Source organism: Phoenix dactylifera, chromosome 1 (assembly GCF_051530095.1).
Source record: "Phoenix dactylifera cultivar Ajwa chromosome 1, Ajwa_hap1_PhDact_Kaust_v1.1, whole genome shotgun sequence".
NCBI lineage: Eukaryota > Viridiplantae > Streptophyta > Magnoliopsida > Arecales > Arecaceae > Phoenix > Phoenix dactylifera.
This window is the reverse complement of record NC_143190.1, coordinates 20,844,859-20,860,595: the sequence shown is the minus strand read 5'-3', so window position 1 is coordinate 20,860,595 and position 15,737 is coordinate 20,844,859. Positions and strand designations below refer to the sequence as shown.

The 15,737-nt window shown below is 37.6% G+C and overlaps 1 pseudogene; it reads left to right on the top strand.

Moving 5' to 3' along the window:
• The first annotated feature begins 15,327 nt into the window (after positions 1–15,327).
• LOC120110731 (small nucleolar RNA R71) lies at positions 15,328–15,425 on the top strand (annotated as a pseudogene).
• The last annotated feature ends 312 nt before the right edge of the window (positions 15,426–15,737 follow it).

Here is a 15,737-nt window from a genome sequence, read left to right as displayed (position 1 = left end):
ACTTATCTTTAGAGTGTACCAATATTGGTCCAAATGATGCGTCTTTCGATGATCTTAATTGTAAACAAATATTTTTAAATATATGATTTTATTTTGATATTAAAAAGATTTATTGTGCTTCATGTATATATTGCTAGAAAAGAATTTTAGTTTTATTAAAAAGAATTTCAGTTTTATTCATGTTTATCATTAAAATCTGAAATTCAACAATAGAAAAGAATGATTAAAGAAGAATGCATCTTTTGAGGGGGAGCTTTAGATATTCAGTATCTTTTTATGGATTGATTTTAATGAACCTCCTTATATTGCAAGACTTGCTTTAATTATATAATGAGTTTATACCTTGAGATGAGTTCTATAAAGGTTGTCTTATCTCAAACATTGAGTCTTATGAAAATAAGCTGAAACTTATAGAAAATATTTTTTTTTGAGATTGACAATTTTACTGAACATTATCTTCAAATTCTAAACTCTTAAATGGAATGATCAATTGAGGGGGAGAAAGAAAATCTTAGAAGGAGAGATCTTATGGAACTTAATCGCATAAATCTATAACTAAAGGAGAGAGAAAGCATACTAAATGAAAAGTGATCCTAATGCTCTCCAATATGTATCATCTGAAATTTAATCTGAAAATCTTTATGATACACCTTGAGGCTTGTTATTTGGTTAATATATCTTATGCATAAATCACGAACCAAATTGCAATTCAAATAGTTGATCTTAAGAGCCTGTAATTTAATAAAAAAAGGGGGAGTATGATATGTTGAATTTGCTTGAGTATCTTTTAGAAAATCTATTTTGAAATTCACTAATGAGTCCTAATTGGCTTGCTCTTTAGAACTTCAAATTTTATGCCAATTCATATTTTTATGTATCAAATTGTGCTTATTTTCTAAAGAAATAAAAGAAAGTCTTTAAATGAGCTCTAAGATGTATCAAAAATTGCATATTTTGGTATTTGTGCCCCAATGTTCTTATTATCATAAAAGAACTTTGAAGTCATTAAGAATTAATGATCCAACATGATGATATGTTTTTCAAGTATATGAGTTTTGCACTTATACTCTGAAAATTAATTAAATTGCTCTCATGTTGATAAAATACTTAATATATTGGGCAAAAGATCTTAAATGAACGAGCTTTCATACTTATTATTGAAGAGAGGTTAGATTTCCATTCGTGCTTTCTTTGAATATCATTCGTGGTACTTCTTGAATTAACTTAAAAAAGATTCCATCTACACTTGAGTTGAAAACTATCCTTGGAATCACATTCGATGTGTTCTGCTCTGAAATTATCTTAATTGGCTCTGATCTATGCTCATTAATCTTATTCTAATATTATTGCCTTGAGTTATATGATTCATATCCTTGTAATAATTTGACATGCAAATCAGAGTACAATAAGAAAAAGAAATATTTGAGTAGTCTTATCTCTGTGCTTAATGTTTCACTATCTTTTTGATGTTGTCAAAAAGGGGGAGAAATACCTAACTATATGTTCATAATGCTTTATATTCTGTATGTTCTGAATTGAATACAAACCAGCTTAAATTTAGATATGTTGATTATGTTAAGCTGATTAAATCTAAAGCATTATCATGAAGTATGTTTTAAATATATATGTTTTCTACTTCATGCAACTTAGCTATGCACTACTTCTAGAATACAATATATTTTATATTGCATATACTCCAAGTTTTGTCATCATCAAAAAGGGGGAGACTGATGACCCAAAGATTGATTTAAAGATTGATTTTGATGATCACAAAACCTTGAAGTATAAATACTAACGTTTGTGTTGCAAGGAGAAAGATAGTTATCTTGCAAGGAATATAGCAAGTTGGAAGAACACAAGAAGGCCTCCAAAGCTCTCAAGAAAAGTTGGAAGAAAGCTACAATTTATTGACCCAAGTTTCAAGTTCAAAGGACTTAAGTTGGAAGAGCAAATTCAAAGGAAAATCCAAAAGAATAGTCCTCGAGTCGACTCCTGGATAGTACGAGTCGACTCCAGGGAGTAACAAGGCAGAAACACAGAGAAGCTATTTTGGACCCTGAGAGCCGAGTCGACTCCTGAGGAACTCGAGTCGACTCCGATGGTTGGCAGGTCGACTCCAAAAGAAGCTAGAGTCGACTCCCAGAGGAAAACAAGCAAAAAGTCAGAGAGCCAATTTCAGACACTGAGAGCCGAGTCGACTCCCGCAAAATCCGAGTCGACTCCGAGGCAGCGCAACCCCAAAGACAGAAGACGGCATTTTCGTCTCTAAGAGGCGAGTCGACTCCAAGACAGTTCGAGTCGACTCCAAGGCAGCGCGACCCCAAAAGACAGAAGACTATTTTTTGGATACTGAGGGCCGAGTCGACTCCGAGACAGTTTGAGTCGACTCCGAGACAGCACGAGCCAAAAGACAGAAGCTCGGGAGTTCGGACTCTGAGCACCGAGTCGACTTCCAGAATTTCCGAGTCGACTCGAGTAAGCAAAGTTGAAAAATGCATCCATGGATTCCTTGGGATGAGCCGACTCCAAAAGTGCAAGGTCAGCTCCAGATTTTGGCGAGTCGACTCCGGGTTAAGTCGAGTCGACTCCCAGTCGAGAAGACCACTTTAATTCAAATCTGGAACAGTTGCCGAGCCGACTCCAGAAAAGCATGAGTCGACTCCTGCTACAGTCGAGTCGACTCCAGATCGCACGAGTCGACTCCGATCCCAACGGGAACTTTGTCAGGAGTTGCAGACTGTGGACAACGGCTCTATTTTTGTCTCTAACGGCTAGATTTCTAGTTCCACGACATGTAAAGCTATAAAATCAAGAGGAGAGCTAGGGGAGACGGTATGGAAGTGGGAGAGAACATTTAGGGAAGAGATTTCAAAGAGATTACAAGGGAAATCTCCCATAAGCACAAAAGGGCCATCCAAAGCGAAACAGAGAGAAGAAGAGCATCCAAGTGAATCCCAAAGCTTCCTCTCCATTCGTGTGCTGCCTCGGTGATCCTCTACTTCGTGCCAAATCAAAAGAGGGTCAAGTAAAGAAGAAGCCGAGCTCCTTCATCTTCAAAACTCGTTTAAGGGCTTCTCTTTACTCTATTTGTTTATATTATTATATTTGCTTGTTTAAGAAGCTTTGATTTGTTTTAAACCTTTGTTTTAATATCTTGTAACTTGATTCAATCAAGGGATTGAATCAAGGGGTTAAGGTTTGTTGGTGAGCCAAAGGGGAAAACCAACGGTGTTAGGTTGTGGTTGGTGAGCCTTTGGAAAAACCAACTGGGTTGATTGTGAACCCGAAAAACAATCGTTGTAAGGTTGTGGTTGGTGAGCCTGTGGAAAAACCAACTGGGTTTGATTGTGAACCCGGGAAAACAATCGGTTGGTTCTAGTCGGTGAGCCTGTGAAAACCGACCGAGTTCGTTGTTATCTCGCAAAACAACAAGTTGGGTTGTGAGCTTGTAAAACAACCGGCTGTAATCTGTAGGATTATAGTGAAATTCCCAAGAGGTCTTGGGGAGTGGATGTAGGTGCTGGGGTGCACCGAACCGCTATATGTTTGTGATGCTTTTTGTCATTGTCTATCTTGCTCACTTACTTACCTAGATAAATTGCCTGCTTAACTCTTATCCGCGCATCCTTTAGTTGCAAGCATATTCAATTTACTTAATCAAGTCTCATTCGATAAATCAACCTATTGCTAAGTTTAAATTTCACTGTGCAACTATACAACTTAGCATAATTAATTGAAAAGTGTTAGAAGTAGCTTAAAAGTTTTAAAAGACCCAATTCACCCCCCCTCTTGGGTTGTATCTACTGGGCAACAGATGAGTTAAAATTAATCAGTAGAATTTGAGATCATTTTAGGAAAAGATATTAATCATGGATACAATGATTATGCTCAATGAAATATTTTAATGATTAGATTTATTGATTTTGAATTTTAGAATAGTCTTGAGCATTACTTGTAAGAGGGAAGACGATTTGTTATTATAGAAACTTTTAAATAAGTTTCTTATTATGATCATAACACATTAATCATTTATGATTGAACCAATTTGAAATGATTATGATTTAACCTATGATGCATATATGATACTTATAAAGCAAATCATAATACATTTCAGATAATCATATAAGGAATGAATGGTATAATAACATGATGAATTACATTCATACCTTCACGAAGGATAACCTAAGATTTCATAAGTATTATGCTCAATAAAGTTTTAGCATGAAATCAGCATCAACCATTTATATTAGAGAAGAAATTTAGATTTTGAAAAACTTAAAGGAGAAGGTTATACATATTCATTCATTGTTTTCTTATTATCATGCAAGCACTAGAAAAATTTTATGCTAAGATCGTTGAGATAAAAATTCAACATATGAGGCATTTAAGAACTTTGATGCAGAGAGTATCGTAATTTCATAAAAAGATAATTTTGATACACGATGTAGAATGTTAAACCTTATACTAGATTTAATGAATAAATTGAGACTTATTTTTAATTATGTGTCAACGCACCCATTTGTATGAAAGTTTCATTTGTTCCCTGGGTAGCTTGGCACACTTATATCTACACCCTCATATTTTTATTTTGGGTACCCAAGCTTGCTTGGGTCCTTGAGGGTTAGTGCACATGGTTCCTTTTGGAACCCAAATCTGTTTAAACGTAATAACTTTACTATTTGATTTATTCGTATTAGAACCATAAGTAAAGTTTTTGTGCCCAATCTTTTTATGTTTGAAATAAGTTTTCTTATTTAATGGTTTGCTTGGTGAATTGATAACCTTTTTCTTTAGGGGTTTATTGTTGAGCAAAAAAATCCAGCCAAGTCTTGATTTATCAAAAACAGCATGTTGACTTTCAAACATCGTTTTTAATCTTTCTGAATTTACAGTGAATTTGTTAATAAAAGATTTCAATTGGTTAACTTCTTCACTTAAGTTTTGATTTTCTTTAATTAAATTCTGATTTTTCTGAATCAATTCTTCTGAATTTAATCTTAAGCGTTCATTCTCAGAATTTAATTTGTCTTTCATTTCAGCAGTAGAATTTCTTTCCTCTGACATTTTCAGATGTAGCCTTTTATTCTTTAAACTAAGCTTCTTATTCTTTAAATTAAGCTTCTTGTATTCTAAGTATAAATCAGAAAATGCATCATGAAGTTCATCAAATGTAAAATCAGATTGAGCTTCAGTATGTACTTGATTTTTGAATGAGAAATCACTTTGTATTCGAGTACATACCTCATCTTCATGTGCCACAAAGCATAGATTTTCAATTTCAGTTTGCTGCTCTTCTTCTTCGGAGCTAGTTTCAAATTCACTAGAAATGTTAGTGCATTCATATTTAACTTCAAGCATACTCCATATTTCCTTAGCAGTCATGCAAAAAGATATGTTATTAAGTTCACTATCATCCAATGCACAATATAGAATATTCATGGCTTTTGCATTTTGCTGAGCCATTTTCTTCAATCTGGTGTGAGCTCTCATCTAAAAGTATGATCAACTCTGTGTCAACTCGATCAAGCACGGCGGACGATCTGCTTGGTGCAACTACTTTATGATGAATAAGTCCACGAAATGGAATAACCCCGTGGATCGAATGAAATAAAAGGATTCGACCGACTGGCTTAACTTCTTCTATTTTCGACCCGAACTGAAGAAGAATAAAAGAACAAAAAAATAAATAAGAAAATCAATAGAAGTTACTAACTTGAAATTTCGACTGATTCTCTCCCTCTCAATCATTCCCGTAACATAAAAAGAGGGCGATTGTGTTCCCGCTTCTCCTGCTACGACTACCTCTCCTCTATTTTAAAGGTAAAGGCCCACCTGAGAGAGGGAGGTGCTTTCATGAATGAATGCGGTAAACCAATCAATCTTTTTATCATGATTAGCATTTGTATGTAGCCCATTGACTATGATACTCCATGAATCGTAGTCATGTGCTTGAATGAAAATGCGCATGCGTGCTTTCCAATGTGTGTAGTTTATACCATTAAATAGTGGAGGTCTATCAATTAATTGTCCCTCACTCATAGAACATCCCACTTGGGTTGTCATGATCTTTAACTCTTGATTGTGAGATCAATAATTACTATTGGAGCACCTTGCTCAGATACCACTTGTTGCCCAAGGTGACAAGCCAAGAGGGGGGGGGGGGGTGAATTGGTTTCTTTTACTTTTAACTATCTTACTTGTGTTAAATGATGAGTTAGTAAACTTAAACAAATCACAATACAAACAACAAGAAGTATAGTGGTTCGGTGCTCTCCTTAGCACCTACGTCCACTCCCCAAGTGACCCCTTGGAAATTCACTATTATACCGCGGATTACAGTTGGATTGTTTTCCGGGCTCACAATCCAAAAACCTTTACACTTTGGTTTTCCGGGTTCACCAAAAACCTATGTTGGTTTTACGGGCTCACCAACGAACCTATGTTGGTTTTACGGGCTCACTAACGAACCTTTACAATTGGTTTTTCGGGTTCACCAATCAACCTATTCCGTTGGTTTTGCGGGCTAACCAACCAACCTTTACAAGTAGTTTAACAAATAAAGGAAGAAGATTTAAACTCCTAGATGAGCAAATGAAACAATATAATCAACAAAGAAGAGTTTAGAAAGTATTTATCGCTTGATGTGACTTCTCTCTTCTTTGTCAAGGATGCTTCTCTCTTTAAGGATGGATGGAGCTCTTGATGACTCTTTGAATCTGCTCAACCACTTTCCTTTGATTCTTGAATGAAGCACTTGGATGAAGAAGATTAGGGCACTTTCTCTTTCTTGTGTACTCTTTGATATTCTTTGGAAAAGATGTTCTATCTGATGAATAGTGCCACTTTAAATAGTTTCCTACATCCATTGGACAAGCCCCAATGGTTAGAATTCAAAAACTAGCCGTTACTCACTGTTGGAAGGACAAAAAGTACATCTGCAGAACTAGCCGTTATGCTTCTGCCCGTGTTTGGGTCGGCTCAACCTGTCCTTGGGTCGACCCAACTTTCACTTGGGTCGACTCAAACATTCCTTGGGTCGACCCTCTCAGAAACACAGAAACTTGCAATTCAGCCTTCCTTCACTTGGGTCGACCCAACCTTTCTTTGGGTCGACTCAAGGTTCAGTTGGGTCGACTCAACTTCTTCTTGGGTCGACCCTAACAGGGTTTCCAGAGAACCTTTTCTGTCTTCTGTTCTGAATTGCCTTTGGGTCGACCCACTCAGGGTTTGGGTCGACTCAAGCTTGGGTCGACTCAACTTTATCTTGGGTCGACCCTCTCAGTAAATCCAGAGAACTATTTTCTGAGTTGTTTGAGGATCTTGATGTTTGGGTCGACTCATGCTTTCCTTGGGTCGACCCAACTCACTGTTCATCTGTGCCATTTTTGCAGAAGTGTGCCAAATGCTTTCTTGATGTGCCGGGATCGACCCAATCATCCTTTGGGTCGACTCAATCCACACTTTGCTGCATCTCAAGGTTAGATTCATTCATATAAATAATGAAATGTATCTATATCAATTTATACAAATATACTGAGAGTAATAGACTTATAAATGAAGTATCGGTTTAACTTATAACATACTCTAGATGATTGCTTGTTAATCATCAAAATAACACTATCATCCTCAGTGAATGACTAGAGTTCTCATCAAAAGCTACATGTACTGATTCCTCAACAACAAGTGTTCTTTTATTAAATACCCTATATGCTTTGCTAGTTAATGAGTAACCTAGAAATATTCCATCATCTGATTTTGTATCAAACTTTTCCAGATTGTCTTTATCATTATTGTGTATGTAGCTTATACAACTAAACTCATGAAGGTGACTAATGTTTGGTATTTTGCCTTTCCAAAGCTCATAGGGAGTTTTCTTAAAAATTGGTCTGATGGAAACTCTATTTAGGATGTAGCATGCCGTGTTTATTGCTTCAGCCCATAAGTATCTTGAAAGATTTCTCTCACATAGCATAGTACGGGCCATATCTACTAGAGTTCTATTTTTTCTTTCTACTACCTCATTTTGTTGAGGTGTTCTAGGTGCTGAGAAGGTGTGGTTAATTCTGTTTTTATCACAAAATTTCTCAAAAAAACGATTTTCGAATTCAGTCCCATGTTCACTTCTTATTGAGATAATGGTTGTTCCATTTTCATTTATGACTTTTCTATAAAATTTTAGAAAGATAGAAAATGTTTCATCTTTATGTGCTAGAAACATTACCCATGTATACCTAGAGAAGTCATCTACTATTACAAAACCATATTTCTTTCCTCCTAAGCTATTGGTCCTAGTTGGTCCGAAAAGATCCATATGAAGCAATTCTAAGGGCCTAGAGGTTGACACATCATTCTTGGACTTGAAGGAACTTCTTACCTGCTTTCCTAGTTGACAAGCTCTACACACTCTATCTTTCTCAAAGTTCATCTTAGGTATCCCCTTAACTAGTTCCTTACTAATTAATTTAGAGATTAAGTCTATGCTTGCATGTCCCAGCTTACGATGCCATGACCAACTAATTTCATTATCTTTTGCTTTTGTGACTACTAGGCATTGACTACTTCTTACAAGATCATCTAAGTTTATCATATAGACATTACCATGCCTGTGTCCCACAAAGATAGTGTTATTATTTGCTGAGTTAGCTACGGTGCACAGTGATGCTTCAAAGGTGACCTTGAAATCTTTATTACACAATTGACTAATACTAATAAGATTATGCTTTAATCCATTCACATACAACACATCATCTATGAAAGTAGAAGGAGAGATCTGAATTTTACTAATACCGATGATTTGACCTGGACTATTATCCCCAAAGGTTACCACTCCTCCTTCTTTCGACTCGAGGGTGAAGAATTGATCTTTGTCACCGGTCATGTGTCTTGAGCAGCCAAGTTTAGGTACCCAAAAGATTGAAAAGATGAATTGGTTGAAGAATTGATCTTTATTACCGGTCATGTGTCTTGAGCTTGGTTGGCCGCAAGACATACCTGTATGAAAATCAAAAGATTTTAGGTACCCAAGTTTTCTTGGATCCTTCATGGTTAGTGTGAGTGGATCCTTTTGGGACCCAAATTTTCTTTATATTGTTTTTCTTTGATATTTGTCTATGGTTGCATACATGAGATTTATGTTCAGGTTTACCACAACAGAAACATGTAGGTTTATTAACTTCAGTTTTTGTTGCTTTGATAAAAAAAGTTCTTTAAAAGTTTTTGTTCCTTTTTAGGCCTAAATCCTAGCTCTGCTTTGTTAAAAACAGCTCTTTGACTGCTTAGAGTCATATTTAGTTTTTCAGAGCTAAAAGTGAACTTATCTACAATTAACTTATACTTGTCTACTTCTTTTTTAAGGTTTTGGTTTTCATTTAGCAGCTCTTCATCTTGTTTAATCTTCTTCTGTTTTTCAGATTTCAGCATTTGTACTTCATCGGCTAAAAATTATTTTTCTTCATTGTATTTTTCTGATAAATCTTTTAAAGTGTTGTTTTCAATTCTTAACTCTTTATTTTTCATACCAAGTTTCTTGTAGTCACTAACTAGTTCATTGAAGGCTTCATATATATTATATTGTCAAGTTAATTATTTGCTAGTTTATTCTTCTTATTTATTATTTTTAAATATTAGAAATATTTATTTTATCAATTATATTTGTGCATCTAGGCTAACAGGATCCTTGTACTTCATATATTTTGCTCTTCCAATCAATGCTTTTGCTTCTCCAATTGAGGCCCAGCATAACAACAAGAGCAGACAAATAAAAGATATTTGACCACTTTTGCCATCTTTGAACCAAGTACCAACCTTCCAGAATTTTTTGATGAAATCTGAGCTTATAAGTGAAAAAATGAGTATCCATATTTATAGTTAAGCCAGTTAACTAAGCGAGCAAATTAGATGACAGGAGATTGAACTCTAGAGAAATTGAAACCATGTTGTCCTTTCACGGGAAGAAGTGACAGAGCAAGGTCATGCAGTTGACTACTTTAAAAGGTTAACTGATGCGAAATGGCAAGAGAAGATTGGTGCAATTCACTATGGTTTGGGCCATTCATAGGACACCATGTCGGACAGGTCATTGAGAAGATAAGGCAGGAGGGCTGCATTAGTATTTTCAAAGCAATCCTTTTAGGGATGTAATATGATAACAAAAGTAGTAGGAATAATAACAAGGAACTCAAAAATAAACAGGCAAACTCTACCTTTAACAAGCAAAATGGTAATAGCAAAAAAAATTAGGGCATCACAAGAAGGAGGGATCACGCCCCTCCTCCTCTCCTTGTGTGCGGCATGAAGAGAGAGGCCGGCGCCCCCCTTCTCTCTCTTTGGAAAGTTATCTAGGGCTCCAACTTTGGAGGAGCCCTTGATGGCTATAAGAGGGACTATGAGGCCGGCTCCCTAGAGCATTGGAGTCCTCTTCCTCTTGTGCCGTGGCCACCCTCTTCCTCCCTCTTAGTTGCAGCCGCAAGCAAGGGAAGAAACCTCCAAGTGTTGGCGGCCTCCTTCCCTTCCCTTCCTTCATCCAACGCAAGGAACAAGAGAAGGCTGCGTAGGGGATCATCTTCTTCCTCTTCTTCATCCTTCTTCTTCCTCCTTCTAAGCACAATCAAGAGTTGATTGAGAGGGAGGACATCAGCCATCAAAGCTATCTCTGCAAGGGAGCTAGCACCCCGGTGAGATAGAAAGCTTGGATCGGATCCTGCTTCGTGTGGATACCCGTAGAGGCCGGACGTTTGAACGGCTTCAAGCGAACCCTCTTCCAAAACCACGAATTCAGATTTGCGGTGATCATCTACCCGCGCAAGGTGAAGATTTGATCTTCCTAATAGTTTTAAAAGTTTTAATTCTTACCTAATTACGAAAGGTCTCGAAACAACGTTCATGCGATGAACGTTGATCCCGCACATGCCCCCTTTCCGCTGCCATCTGATTTTTGTTTTGAAATATCAGCGGCATGGGCGGGTTCCCAACAATTTATGCTCTAATTCAACAGGTAGATGACATGCTTTTCCATAGACTAGCCGATACGGGGACATACCAAGAATAGTTTTATAAGCAGTACGGTAAGCCCACAATGCATCAGAAAGTTTTAAAGACCAGTCTTTGCGTGATGGATTCACCGTTTTCTCTAAAATTCGTTTAATCTTCCGATTGGCTAGCTCTACTTGGCCACTAGTCTGCGGGTGATAAGGAGTTGCAATTCTATGAGTGATACCGTACTTTCGTAATAGGATCTCAAAAGGCTTATTACAGAAATGTTTTCCTCCATCACTAATTATAACCTTGGGCATCCCAAATCGTGAAAAAATATTTTCTTTTAGAAATTTCAAAACAGGTTTGTGATCATTAGTTCTACAGGCAACAGCTTCTACCCATTTTGACACATACTCAATACCTACTAAAATATACTCATATCCAAAAGACGGTGGGAATGGGCCCATGAAATCGATGCCCCAAATGTCAAAAATTTCAATAGCAGTAATGGGCTGAAGAGGCATCATTTGCCTACGAGTTAGACTTCCAACATGTTGACATGGGTCACATGTCCTACAGAACTCGTGGGCATCTTTAAATAGTGTAGGCCAATAAAAACCATATTGCAACACCTTAGCTGCCGTTTTCTTAGATGCAAAGTGTCATCCACAAGCACTGGCATGACAAAAAGAGAGTACACTTTGTATCTCATGTTCCGGAATGCATCTTCTAAAGATTTGATCATTGCAATACTTGAACAAATAAGGAGCATCATAATAATAATTTCTTACTTCACGCAAGAAATTATTCTTATCATTCGATCCCCAATGCTCCGGCATCCGGTTAGTGACAAGAAAGTTTACAATATCAGCATACCATGGCATAGTAGAAAGTGCAAACAATTGCTCTTCAGGGAACGAGTCCTTGATGGGCAACTGTGGCACCGAATCATTAAAAACTAGCCGTGATAAATGGTCAGCAACCACATTCTCTACTCCCTTTTTATCTTTGATAGTGATGTCAAATTCTTGGAGTAAAAGAATCCATCGTATTAAGCGTGGTTTAGCCTCTTTCTTATCCAGTAAATATTTTAGCGCTGCATGATCCGTAAAGATAACAATAGGAGCACCAAGGATATAAGAGCGAAATTTGTCTAATGCAAATACTACTGCAAGCAATTCCTTTTCGGTGGTGGTGTAATTCATTTGAGCATCATTTAAAGTTTTGCTTGCATAGTAAATGACATATGGCTTATTATCCTTGCGTTGTCCTAGGACAGCTCCTATCGCATAGTCACTAGCATCGCACATGATCTCAAAAGGTAATGACCAATCGGGTGGTCGCACGATAGGTGCAGTGCTAAGCATAGACTTCAACTTTTCGAATGCCTCTTGACAGGTTTCAGTCCAATTGAACGGTGTATCAAGGGATAGGAGGTTACATAATGGTCGGGCTATGACACTAAAGTCCTTGATGAACCTCCTATAAAATCCGGCATGACCCAAGAATGATCTAACATCTCTAACCGTCTTGGGTGCAGGTAGCTTGGCGATTAAGTCAATCTTAGCTCTATCAACTTCCATGCCCTTCGATGAAACAATATGTCCTAGGACAATTCTCTTTGGCACCATGAAGTGGCATTTCTCCCAATTCAGTATCAGGTTCTTTTCTATACACCGAGCTAAGACAGCTTGTAAATGTAGTAAACAATCATCAAAAGAATCGCCAAAAATAGAAAAATCATCCATGAACACTTCCAAAAACTTCTCGTTCATGTCTTCAAAAATACTGAGCATGCATCTTTGAAATGTTGCAGGTGCATTACATAACCCGAACGGCATCCGACGGAAAGCGAATGTACCAAAAGGACAAGTGAAAGTAGTCTTCTCTTGATCTTCTGGTGAAATCTCGATTTGGTAGTATCCGGAATAGCCATCGAGAAAACAATAAAAATTATGTCCTGCAACTCTTTCCAAAACTTGGTCTAGGAAGGGTAAGGGAAAGTGATCTTTCCTAGTGACCAAATTCAATTTTCGATAGTCAACACACATGCGCCCACTCGTGGGGACACGAGTCGGGACTAACTCACCCTGCTCATTTTTGACTACCGTCAGACCTGCTTTTTTGGGCACGACTTGAGTAGGACTTACCCACTTGCTATCGGAAATTGGGTAAATAATACCCACATCAAGCAACTTGAGGACTTCCGCTTTAACCACATCTCTCATCGTAGGATTTAACCTGCGTTGCATTTGCCTTGTGGTTTTGGCATTATCCTCCAAATATATTCGGTGCGTGCAAATTAAAGGGCTAATCCCCTTCAAGTCTGCAATAGACCACCCTAAAGCTCCTCTATGATTCTTTAGAACACCAAGTAATTTTCTTTCTTGGGCATGATCAAGATCAGATGAGATGATTATAGGAAAAGTGTCATCGGATCCAAGAAAGGCATACTTGAGTTCCTTCGGTAAAGGTTTCAACTCGAGCTTAGGTGCTTGTTCATGGGATGGTACTATCTTTGCTCCTCGAGATGGCAAATGTTCAAATTCCTCTATTCTCGGTCTCCACCCATTGACCATCATAACATCCAAATTATCTAAACCAGGTGGGACCACATCATTAGCAGTACCTTCAGAACACCAATCTATTAAACCATTGTCGGCCGATTCAGTAAATATTTCTTTTAACAAATATTCTTCCGCAATGGTTTCAACCCATTCAACTTCTTTACTTTCTTCATGTTCACTGGGTTGTTTGCCTATACTAAAGACGTTCAGTTCCAAAGTCATATTGCCAAAAGAAAGCTTCATGACACCATTCCTACAATTGATCAATGCATTAGAAGTTGCAAGAAATGGGCGTCCTAAGATGACCGGAATCTGAGATGGTGAATTGGAAGCCGGATGTGTGTCCAGTACGATAAAATCAACAGGAAAATAGAACTTGTCTACTTGGACCAACACATCTTCGATAATCCCTCTAGGGACCTTCACTGACCGGTCAGCTAATTGTAAGGTCACAGTTGTTGGCTTCAACTCACCCAAACCGAGTTGCTCATATACCGTATATGGCAACAAATTTACACTCGCTCCTAAATCTAACAATGCTCGCTCAATCCTAAAATTGCCAATGATGCATGAGATAGTTGGGCAACCTGGATCCTTATATTTAGGGAGAATGTTATGCTGTAAAATTGCACTTACATTTTCAGCCAAAAATGCTTTCTTCTTGACATTTAAACGTCGCTTGACAGTGCACAAATCTTTTAAAAATTTTGCATAGGAAGGCACTTGTTTGATTGCATCAAGAAGAGGTACATTGATTTTTACTTGCTTAAAAAGCTCAAGAATTTCAGAGTTTGGTTCAAGCTTTTGCAAGGGCTTTAATCTTTGTGGAAATGGTGCAGGAAAAGGACATTCAATTTTTTCAGTAGATATTGGTGTTTCAGTTTCTTCATTATCCTTTTCTTTTGTCTTGGGAGGGTCAGAATCAGGTATGACTTGTGTTTGTTCTGGGACTGGTCGGTCAATAACCTTTCCACTTCGCAAAGTTATTATACTCTTTGCTTGCTCTTTATGCAAAGTTGAAGATGATGCACTACTACCGCCATAGACTTGAGGATTAGGTTGTGGTTGAGCTGGTAGCTTACCTTTCTCTTGAGCACTTAAAACAGTGGTCAGCGTTGTCAGTTGATTTCTTAATTCATCATTGATTTTGGCTTGACCTTGCATGAAAGATTGCAAAGTTTCTTCGAGACTGGATTTTTGAGGGGGTGGGTGTGCATAATGAGGTTGCGGAGGTGGAGGAGTTGGGTTATATACTTGTTGAGGTTGGTCATTCCTCCACCTGAAATTTGGATGGTTCTTCCATCCAGGGTTGTAAGTACCCGAAAAAGGATTATTGAAAGATTTTTGATAGGTATTCATAACATTGGCCTGATCGTGCAAGACTTCCTTGAATGCGGGTATTGTGGGGCAATCAGTGATGAGATGGCCAGGCATCTCGCAAATCCTACAACACTCGCAGTTATGTTCTACGGTCTTGACGGGTTCAATCCTTCTAAGTTCAATTTCCTCTACCTTCCTAGTAAGAGCTGCCATTTTAGCTTGAATATCATCCTGAGTATTAAGGTTGTAAAGGCCCCCGTGTGGAATGCTAGTAGGCTTAGGCAAAGATTTATTCACTCTATCCCCTGTATCCCATAATTGTGCAGTCTCTGCGAGAGAGTCTAAATAGTCTCATGCCTCATCGAGTTGCTTTTTCAGAAATAGACCATTGCACATAGTCTCTATAAATTGTTTCAACTGTGGGGACAACCCTTCGTAAAAGAAACTAATGGTTCTCCATGTTTCAAACCCATGATGAGGACAAGAGAGAAGCAAATCTTTAAATCTCTTCCAGCATTCATAAAATGTTTCATGGTCTTTTTGCTGGAAATTACTAATGTGCCTTTTCAAAAAGTTAGTCCTTTGTGCGGGAAAGAATTTTTTCAAGAATTCTCTTTGCATATCATGCCATGTTCCTAACGATCTTGGTCTCAAGGAGTTCAGCCATGTTTTGGCTTTATCCTTCAAGGAAAAAGGAAACAAGGTTAATTTAAGGACATCTTCTGATACATTTGGCACTCTAAATGTGATACTAATTTCCTCAAAATCCTTAAGGTGAAGATAAGGGTTCTCAGATTCTATTCCATGATACTTGGGCAGCAGTTGAATTACTCCTGGTTTGATTTCAAAGTGTCCTACATTTTCAGGAATAATCAT